The sequence below is a fragment of the Bubalus kerabau genome, chromosome 3 (genome assembly GCF_029407905.1).
Source record: "Bubalus kerabau isolate K-KA32 ecotype Philippines breed swamp buffalo chromosome 3, PCC_UOA_SB_1v2, whole genome shotgun sequence".
NCBI classification, from domain to species: domain Eukaryota; kingdom Metazoa; phylum Chordata; class Mammalia; order Artiodactyla; family Bovidae; genus Bubalus; species Bubalus kerabau.
In genome coordinates, this window is record NC_073626.1 from 188,770,738 (window position 1) to 188,781,493 (window position 10,756).

The following is a 10,756-nucleotide window of genomic DNA, read 5'->3' on the forward strand; positions in this document are numbered from 1 at the left end:
TCTGCTCCTGGCCTGCCGTCCTCCCGGTCCTCCCGTCTGACAACCCCAAGTTCTGACAACCAAAGTCCCCTGAAGGGCAAAAAAAAAAACATGGTAAAGACTACTAGGCTAGAGAGATAAAAGCCATTAAACAACAAGCCTGATCTCACTGTCCCCGTTTCAAACCGTCCCTGGCACCATCGCCCTCGGCATGGAGCCCAAGCTCCGTGGCTTGACATTCAAGGCTCTGCCCCATCAATGCTCACCATCCCCTGCCCCACATCTGACCCTCCAGTAGCAACACAGCACAGGTCATCCCGCCCAGAAGCCTTCCTTGCTCCTGGCCTGCCATCCTCCCGATCCTCCCGTCTGCTCCTGGCCTGCCGTCCTCCCGGTCCTCCCGTCTCCTCCTGGCCTGCCGTCCTCCCGGTCCTCCCGTCTGCCTGCCTTCTGCCAGTTTGTGTTTAGAGTCCACGCAGATGTTACCTCCTCCAGGAAGCCTTCCCTGCTGCTCCCCACCCCGAGGAAGTTGCACACTCTCTGTGCTCCCACGCCCCGTATTGCACTCCATCATATCTAACTCCAACTAAGCACTCTGTAGGCAGGACCATGTTGCAGTCACCTGCTTGCCCGGGCCAGCCTTCACCCTCAGGGAACTTTCAACAGAATGAGTGGCTCAGACAGCAAAGAATCTGCCTGCAGTGCAGGAGACCCAGGTTCAATCCTTGGGTTGGAAAGGTCCCCTGGAGAAGAGCATGGCAACCCACTCCAGTATTCTTGCCTGGAGAATCCCATGGACAGAGGAGCCTGGCGGGCTACAGTCCATAGGGTTGCAAAGAGTCAGGCACGACTGAGCAACTAATACTTTCTCTGCCTCTTACTGAAAGGGGACTCACTCTTTCCTTTGGTCAAGAAGGGAAATCCAGGGCGGCTTCTGTGGCGGCTCGGAGGTAAAGAGCCCACCTGCCAGTGCAGGAGACGCAGGTTCGATCCCTGATCCAGAAAGATGCCATATGCCGCAGAGCAACCAAGCCCGTGACCCCCAACTACTGATCCTGTGCCCTAGAGTCCTGCTCCACAGTGAGAGAAACCTCTGCAGAGAGCAGGCCGGGCACCGCAGCTGAACAGTGGCCCCTGCTCGCCACAACCAGAGCAACAGACACCCAGCACAGCCAAAGATGAACAAACAATTTAAAAAAAAAAAAAAAGAGGAGAAATCCAGAGCTCGAGAGGACACCGATAAACTCGATCAGGACCAGACTCTCAGGGAAAGACAGAGGGGCCTCGGGGAGGGACAGAAGGGCCGCACACCAAGGCCGGCCACCTGAGCGAGGGGCCAACCAGACGCTGTGAGCACACCAAGGGCCCTGGCACCCCAGAGAGCTCTGCCGCCAGCTTCCGAGGCCTCAGCCAGCTCCACGCCTCGTGGCTCTGCTTCCGTCCTTTGCTACTGGATCTGGGACACATCGCCGAAAATCACCGTCATCGTGACAGAAAGTACGAGAGAAGTCACTGTCTCATTAACCCTGCTGACGGCCCTGGGAGCTCACGCTCCCACTCCGCGAGCAGGCAGCCACAGCTCAGACTCACCGGGCCCTCCGCTGGTAAACCACAGAGCTCTGCCTCAACTCGGGTTTCCTGCCGCGGACACCCACCACCCCCTACGCCTCTCAGATGGAAGCCCCCAGCCCTCTGTTCTTTTGGGCAGAGATAGCGGGCAGAAGGGAAAACAGGAATAAGATGAAGGAACACTGAGCTCTAAGCCTTCCAGCGCCCAAGGCCTGGGCGTGAGCCCAGAAACCCTGGAGAGGGCCTCCCGCTAACGAGAAACTGGGACGAAAAGATGAAATCGGACCCTTAAAAAAGCCTCTCCAAGCCTGCGGGGGATTCACTGTGCCCTCTGAACCATCCTTTCCAGAGGGGAAACTTACCAGACTCTCCTTCCAGGCGAGAGGCCCCAGGGAAGGGAGGTGGGGGGGGGGGGGGCACCGGGAGGGGCTCAGAGCAGCCAGACTCCAGGCTGGGGGCTCCCACCGCCAAGCCCAACCTTCCCGCAGGTTGAGGTGGGAGAACCACGGGGCAGGAACATGCAGTGTGACTGAGGGAACCCGGAGGCTCCCCTGCCCACCCCCACCCCTCACCCACGCCATCCACTTCTGGTGGTCTCAGCACTGCTGTGACCTGTAACCTTCCATGCCTGGGTTGGCTTGTTCACCACCCATCTCCCCCCTCACTATTTTAGACACCCTGAGACCCCTCTGGATGGGGTCAGCACAATGGAAGTTCATTCTAAGACCTAAACCCCACCGTCATTCAAAGCTCACAGGCGCCAGTGCCTTTCCCCAGCGCCCACCCCATCACAGGGTCTTTCATGCCCCAGTGGGGTACCAGGGAAAGTCCTAGACCCTCACTCCAGCCCCAAAAGCCTCCCCTCCCCAGAGGCGCCCTAGCGTGGCTCGGAAGGAGAACCAAGGGATCAGAGACCCGCTCCTGCCGGGAGTCTCTCTCCTGCACGCTCACGCTGACCTTTCCCATCACAAAGATGGAGACCAAGTCCCTGGTCCACACAGCAGATCACGGAGCTACCGCGGAGCCGGAAGCCCCTACAAGGCCGATTCTCCCCTCCACAGCCACCAGCAGCCCAAAGGAACAAGCTGCAGGAACACCCAGGCTGAGGCCTGGCAGGGCGGGGGCGGGGGGGGGGGGGCACCCAGGGAGAAGGCGTCCCTGAGGACAGGCCCTACCTCAGGGCTCGGCTCCTCACATCAGCATCGGCCCCTCCATCCCCAGAGACTCCAGACGCTCCAACTAAAAGGTCCCCCTCAAAGTGCCTGGCAGGGAAAGGGGCCCAGCGCCAGAGTTAGCTGTCCGGAGGGGAGCCGGGGCCCAGGGAGGGAGGAATCCCGACGGCTCCTGGCCCTGGTGTTGGCCAAGGAGAGAGCGCGTGGCCGGCTGTGGGCCCAGGCGTGTGCCCCAAGCTTACAGGGCCCGAGACGGAGGGGCAGGCGAGTCTGTGCTTGGCCGCGAGGCAGGCAGGGAAGGCCAGGGAGGAACGGACAGCGACCACGGAGAGACCTCCGGCCGAGCAGGCCAGGGGCTGTGTGTCTTCAGGTCTCAGGCCCAAGCCCTGCCTCTGGGGGTCTGGACCCTGGGAACCACCCTCTCTGGGGTCGGGTAAATTATCTCCACCTTCAGAGCTGTTTGAATCCTTTTCAGCAAGAACCCCCAATCTCCCCGGCTCACCCCAGCCACCAGGAACTCGAGTTTGCCCCCAAAGTACAGTCTTGCTCTCAGGATGAAGGAAGGGGGCTGGACTTCAGGAGCCCCTGGCATCCCGGTGACCTCAGAGGAGTCCCTCGGCCACCTCAAACCTTCCCATCCAAGACAAAAGATGTCACCTCCAACCCCAGATGTGGAGGGCATAAAATAAGCCAAGCACCAGAACAAAGCCGTATATTGTACGAGAACAAGGCTGGGCCCACATTCTCAAACACCTTTATTCTCGGTGTTCCTCTGGGACGGACGCTTGGTAAGTAATTGTCCCATTTCAGAGATGAAGCTATGGAAGCCCAAGGGCGTTATACTGCTGGTCACACAGCGTCTATTAGCAGGACTCTGGCCCAGAAAGGCTGCTGCCTCTGACCAGGAGCCTGCCTCAGGCCCCAGAGGAGGATGGGGCGAAGCAGAGAAAGCCGAAACGTGCATTAAGCGCATTCATTAAGCGCCTGCTGCGTGCATTCAGGATCATGCTGAAATGCCACGACCCCCAAGGTTCCAATGCAGAGGGCGCTCTTCTTCCTCCCTCTGCAGTGAAGGAGGCCCACATAGCCCAGCCCCCCAGCCCAGCCCACCACGGGGATCTGGATCACTGCGATAAGGACATCTGCAACCTTATTTAAAAGTCACTACCGCACAATTAGAGGCACTTACCCCCTCAGAGCCATCCTTCTCCTCCGATCGGTTTTATAGCCAGTAATAATTCTTGTAAATTCCTCAACAGATGGAAATTTTATTTGACTAATCATGGCCGTTTGACTTGCTGGGGGGCAGTGGCTCGGGGCTCAGGCTGGCAGGGTGCCAGGTGAGGTGATTGTCAAGGGGCTGGGCAAAGAGCCCAGAAGCCAAGGCCACCTTGTGGGTCCACTCCCCAGAGGAAAGCCACAAGACGGTGTCGGGAAGCGCCAGGCACTGAGCAGCAGTGGGCAGCTGCGTGCTGCCTTTTCCGGGTCCAGAGGTGCCTCTGGGCAGGGTGCTGAGACCCCTGTCCACCCCTCTAGGCTCTCTCTGTGGACACATGGGAGCTGGTGCCAGGGAGAAACTGGAACACCCAGGCTTAAACCCCCAACTAAACCAGCATTTTGGCTGCACTGCCCCATGCACACCTACCCCATGCCAAAGGCCGCATGGGCATCATCCCGTTCAGTCCTGCCAACAGTTGTGTAGATGCGTGTGAACATTCCCATTTCACAGGTTTCCAAACAGATGCCAGAGCATGTGCGACAGCCACAGAGCCGAGCTTCCGCCTTCATCTCAGGGACGTGAAGGCTGGTGCTCTCCCCCCAGCTCACACAGGGCCAAGAATGCTTCTAAGACCCACACTGAATCCCATCGCTGCTACAAAAAAACACCCCATAAAACTCCCAGGAGCTTCTCAGCACCCTCCAGACAAAGTCAAAGTCCATTAGGCTGGCCTTCACAATGGAACTGATTAGAGGTATCTATCCAAGAAATATGAAAGCATATCACACAGAAAATCTTGTCCATTTGACAATATGTATGGCAAATGACTCATAACAGCCCTAATTTGGAAATACCAACAGGAAACGGATAAACAATCTTATGATCTATATATCCCTTTCCAACCGACAGGAGGGAAGCAGCACACCGCGATTTGAACAGAGCAAGTTTCATATAAACAATTATCAACTGTAACAGCAGACTGCATTAACAAGGCCCAGCTAGAGAGAAGTAAAGAGAACTTTAGAGAATAGTACCAAGGAAAAACCCCCAAGGCCTAACAGAGACCCTGATGGACAGTCTCCACCACCACGACGTGGATCGAACAAGGCCCCCGGGAGCACCCCCTCCCCCAGGATGAGAGCCCGCCCAAAGAGAAGCCGCCCTAGGCTGCAGGGGAACCCCTACGGAAGAATGCCCACACACACTCCCCCCAGCACGGGCACCCGGACCTCACCGAGGGGCACGCCTGTGGCTCGGGCGCAAAGCACCGCACACCCGCGTAACTTGCTGGAAATCCAGCCTGCGGGACTCACCGGAAGTCTGCCGTGAGGAGCGCCACACGGGAGGCTCACTCGAGGCGTCTCACCAGAATCACCCCACGACAAAACCGCCCTTAAAGGGATGCGGGGTGCGCCGGCTGCCGCACCACGGCTGCCGTGACCGGGCACGGGAGACGCTGCGCACGCGCGCTGCAGACGCCGCGCGCGCTCAGGAGCCCGCGCACATGCGCGCAGAGCCGGGGTGGGGGGACGGGCGAGCGGGGGCGGCGCGCGGCTCTCCGGCGCCCTCTACAGGCTGACGCTGAGCTTCCTGGTGGCCGGGGGCAGCCGGGGAGGAATTTACAGGGCCCAGCTTCACTTTCAGTCCGCAGGCAAGAAGGGTGCGTTTATCCAGCATACCCATTTCTTTGATGACTCAGCTTCCACGTGAGCCCTTCTCACGTGGAACCAAACCCCTGTATGACAACACAACTCTGTATCTCTACCTAAGAAGACACAGCTACCCTTCTTACACGCAAAGTTCTCACCCTCTCCATAAAATGAAGCCAACAGCCCCACAGCCGTAAGACTGTACCTGCTGCTGCTGCTGCTGCTGCTCAGTCGCTTCAGTCGTGTCCGACTCGGTGCGACCCCAGAGACGGCAGCCCACCAGGCTCCTCTGTCCCCGGGATTCTCCAGGCAAGAACACTGGAGTAGGTTGCCATTTCCTTCCCCAATGCATGAAAGGGAAAAGTGAAAGTGAAGTCGCTCAAGACTGTACTTCAGTTCAGTTCAGTCGCGCAGTCGTGTCCGACTCTTTGCGACCCCATGAATCGCAGCACGCCAGGCCTTCCTGTCATCACCAACTCCCGGAATTCACACAGACTCATATCCATCGAGTCAGTGATGCCATCCAGCCATCTCATCCTCTGTCGTCCCCTTCTCCTCCTGCCACCAATTACCCCTCAAATTCAGTCACAGTTCCACAGAATATTGTTGCCTAAAGACTATATTTTAAAGCTAGCTTCCAAAAACTTGCATGCGAAATAAAACTGGAAAGGGGAGAAAACGAAACTGATGCAAAGTGCGCTTATTCCACGTATTCATTCAGAAACTGCATAACTAACCTAGGGGTGGGTCCATGGACCAAACAGGTCCACTGTGAGTCAGACGGGAGCCAAGACTCTATTACCCATCATAAGCGCCCACTTTGACGTATGGCCCACAGTGGCACTGCAGGTCCCTGGGAATTAGTGTGAATTCAGAGCCTGAGCCTCGTAATTTAAGAACCGTGTGGGCATTTCCTGTGCCCCAATGCACAGCCACTCTGGCAAATGGCTGCCAGTCCCTGTGGGGCAGATTTGGAGGAACAGTTACAGCAAGTACTTGCGGCAATGATGCAGGCTCCTTCTTCCACAGGACCTGGCCTCCAGAGGGCTTCTGAGGCTGTGCAGCAACGTGGATCTGGAATCTGCAGGTTTCATGTAATACATCCAGCCCAACACGCCTGTCTCCCCAAGCCCTTCAATTCCCTCTTGCACATCACAGCCACTAACGGCACCACTGAGCCCAGATTTCAGCGAGTCAGCCAGGTGAGCTGCCAGAGGCACCCTCCACTGCACACGCGAACAATCAAACCCAGACTCGCTAGTCAGGGCACCCACAGCGGTGAATTCAGCCCAATCCGGTGTGATACTCTGCCCTCTTGGGTCAAAAACTCTTATAATAAACTCCCACACACGTTTCCCACATTTCTGCTGATATAGATTAGCAAAAGTGTGGCAATTCTTTTGCATTTTCCCTCATAGGTCCTATTGAGTCCCAGTCACCAAGGAATGGACTGAGATTTGACCCTTAAAGTGTAGTGACAAGAGAGGGTGGTTATGGTGAATCTTAAGGAAAACAGGCATCCCCTTTCAGGGTACCTGCCTCCACGGAGGTTATTACCCGGTTTTTAAGCAGAGGAAGAACAGCCTCCTCAGACACTGGAAGGAAAACTCCCACCACCCATATGGGATGCTCACAGCCACTTGGAAGTTTCAGACCATCAGTTTCATCTGGGTCCCGCAGATGTCCCCATCCCACGTTTCAGGACCCCCTTCTTTCCCAATTAATGCCCTAATTTCCACATGAGCAATTTGTCAAGATGTGAATTCAATTGTGGTTATAATTCAGCAACCAGCACAATTAAATTTTTTATTTGATTTTCAGCAATATCAGCCCTGGGGCTGCAAGAAATAAGAACTTCTGTAAAGGGCTGTCATGGGAACTCGCTGGTTCTCACACCACATGAGAAGAGGGACTTAATGGACCTTAGCTTGTTGTTTTCTCTGCGTAAGTACTCAAGAGCCCTCCAACGAACCCACCCCACCCCACAGTCCTTATAGCATCATTACTGCCCTAACAGTCAAGGGCAGTATCACTCAGGCTCCCAAGGGATGTAGCGCTTTACCTCAACCCACCACGCGTAATATCTCCATTAATTGTATGGCCACTACACGCCTTGGGTTACCGGCATTCCATTTCCTATTAGCAAGGGCTCATGCTCAAGCCCAAAGACACGAGGAAACTAATCCATAAATCTCATATTTACAGGTCAATCTCCTGTTATCTCTCCTGAAACCAATTCTATATTGGTTTGGGTCCAACTGAGAAAAAGAAATCACACAGTAATTTTAACAGGGAACGTTTCAAATGAAGAATTATTCAACCGTAACAGGGGACTGAACCAACAAACAAGGGCTAATAGAAGGAACTATAGTTAATGTAAGAACAGCAGGTGTACGAAGCGGCACAGCCCACAGAGCTGGGATCCAGCCTCAGAGCATCCACCACTCACCACTCAGACACAGTCCCCAAGGAAGAGCCTCTCGGGGCTTGCAAAAGTCCAGAGAGAGCCCCCAGGACTGAAGAGGAGCCCTCAAGAAAGAGCCCCCCAAAGCCACGGCCGATACAGAGCCCGCGGGGAGCACCCTGATCTCGGGGCTAATATGGAGCCGAGAGGCGCCCAAAAAACAAACCTGCCACCAGGCTGAGACAGAGCCCTAAATGGTGCGAGAGCCCCAGCCCAAAGAAGACCTCCCACCCAGAGCTGACACACAGCCCCCAAGTAAGGGCCCCTCCTAAACCTTAAGCAAACCCCCAGAAAAAGGCCCTGGGCAGAGCCCCCCAAAGCAGCGCCCACACACCCCCAGCGCGGGCACCCGACCTCACCCAGGGGCACGCCTGTGGCTCGGGCAGAAAGCTGCTCCGTGCCGCACACCCATGGAACTTGCTAGAAATCCAGCCTGGGGACTCACCGGAAGTCCACTCTGAGGGATGGCACACGGGCTGCTCACGGGCGTCTCACCAGTCACCCCACCACAAAACCACACTTAAAGGGAAGCTGGGTGTCAGCCGCTACACCACGGCCGCAAAGACGCGCGGGAGACACCACGCACGCGCACGGGAGACGCCGCACGTGCTCAGGGACCCGCACGCACGCAGGAAGCCAGGGGGCGGGGCCAGCCAGGGGGCGGGGCCAGCCAGGGGTGGGGCGGGGCCAGCCGGGGTGGGGCGGGGCCAGCCGGGGTGGGGCGGGGCCAGCTGGGGTGGGGCGGGGCCAGCCGGGGGGGGCGGGGTGAGGCGGGGGCGAGGCGGGGCCAGCCGGGGTGGGGCGGGGCCAGCCAGGGGTGGGGCGGGGCCAGCCGGGGGGCGGGGCGAGCGGCCGTGTGCCTCTCCAGCGCCCCCTACCAGCTGAGGCTGAGTTGCTGTGTGGCCAGGGTCAGGGGGTGGAGGTTTAAAGGGCCCAGCTTCACTTTCCATCCGCAGGCAAGAAGGATGAGTTTAGAACTACAGAGCAATGGTGAATAGCCAGCAAGCAGTGAAATATCAGCCAGCAATGAAAAAGACGGAACTACTAATACAGGGATTAATCTTCTAGGTATTATGTGGGGTGAAGGAAACCAGATAGAAAACGGAACATTCTGTACGCTCCTGTTTATATCAAGTTCAAATATAGGCAAGCTAATCTACAATGACAGAAATTTTAAAAACAGGATAGAGACATTTTACTGAAAAGGGGCACGATGGAGCTTTCTAGGGTAATGAAAATATTCTCTGTTGTGATTGGGGTGGTGGTAACACAGCCATTTACATTTGTGGAAAACCTTCATATGGAACTGTCAATTTCTGTGCATTTAAATGAAGATAAACTACAACTCAAATTTTAAAAATTCAGTTCAGTTCAGTCACTCAGTCGTGTCTGACTCTTTGCGAGTAGCCTCCCCCCCCAATTTTTGGCTTCAAATTCAGTCACTGTGCACTTCTCGCGCACGGTAGGTAAACATGTTTGTGTAAATAAACGTGTGCTCCTGTGTTCTTGCCTGGAGAATCCCAGGGACAGAGGAGCCTGGTGGGCTGCTGTCTGTGGGGGCACACAGACTCGGGCACAACTGAAGTGACCTAGCAGCAGCACGGATCTTTTTTTCTGTTCTCACATCTAATTTGACAATCCCCCCAAATGATTAAGCTACTGGCCTGCCTTTCTGGGCTCGCGTATCTCTTAGCTCTTAGCTCAGTCGTAGCTTGTGCTGTGCTGATGCTCACTGCAGAAGGGCCAGATGGACTATCAGAGGGACCAGCATGCTGCGAGCGCTCTGTGCTTCCCTCTGTTTCCAACAGATGCCTCACAGCCTGCGCGGTCGTTACTGCTAGCAACCCCATCTTACAGATGAGGAAGCTAAGATACAGTTTGTCCACACTCTTAACCACTTTGTCTTGAGTCAGACTGTCGGAAGTTCATATCCCAGCTCCCCCAACTTGCTAACTGTGAGTGGTGGGCAAGACAACTGATTACTCTGAGCCCTATCCTTCTCTTCTCCAAAATGGGGATGATATTTGCCCCCTTGGGTTGTCATAAGGTACAAGTGGTTTATCCACATAGACTATTTAGCACAGTGTCCATTTGTGGACACATGTTCACCATGAATAAACAATTCATCGATTCTAAGACCCACATGTTTTCACATGTTTACACCAGCCTGCGCCTTGCAGCCCATGCATCTCACAACGTCCATGTTTTCACATGTTTACACCAGCCTGCGCCTTGCAGCCCATGCATCTCACAACGTCCATGTTTTCACATGTTTACACCAGCCTGCGCCTTGCAGCCCATGCATCTCACATGTCCTCGGACGGCAGCTGTGGTCACGCGGTTGTCACAGCCTGTGCAGGAGGAAACCCGATCAAAGCGTCCGTATGGCCGTCGCTTCCACGCCTACGTGAGTACCAAATGGCTCTCTCCATAAGAATAAAAGTACAGCTGAGAAAGCGTCATGCCACGCTTCAGTTGGCAGGCACTTTTCTTTCTTGCTGCATAAATTAATGGTGTATCTTACAGTTGATGCCTTCTCAGATTTGATGAAATGCAGTACAGTGTTCTCATCACAGGCCTGTCTGTCTTCCTCCAGAAGATGATTAGATTACTGTTCCCTATTCTTCTTGCTTCCCTATTAGAAAGTTAGACACCTATGCCTTTGTCCTGTGACTTTGCAGTGCCCCCCCACTAAGTAGAAAAG

General features: G+C 55.5%; 1 protein-coding gene across 2 annotated transcripts in view; it reads right to left on the bottom strand.

Moving 5' to 3' along the window:
- Positions 1-8,647, bottom strand: part of ACTL8 (actin like 8) — an 82,880-nt gene extending 74,233 nt beyond the window's left edge. The window contains exon 1 of one of the 2 annotated variants that reach the window (XM_055574322.1): positions 8,498-8,647. The gene's annotated coding sequence lies outside the window, so the exon portion shown is untranslated. Of the gene's footprint in view, positions 1-5,252; positions 5,411-8,497 lie in introns of those variants that run through there. The other variant, XM_055574321.1, reaches the window with a different exon arrangement.
- Between the last annotated feature and the right edge of the window lie 2,109 nt (positions 8,648-10,756).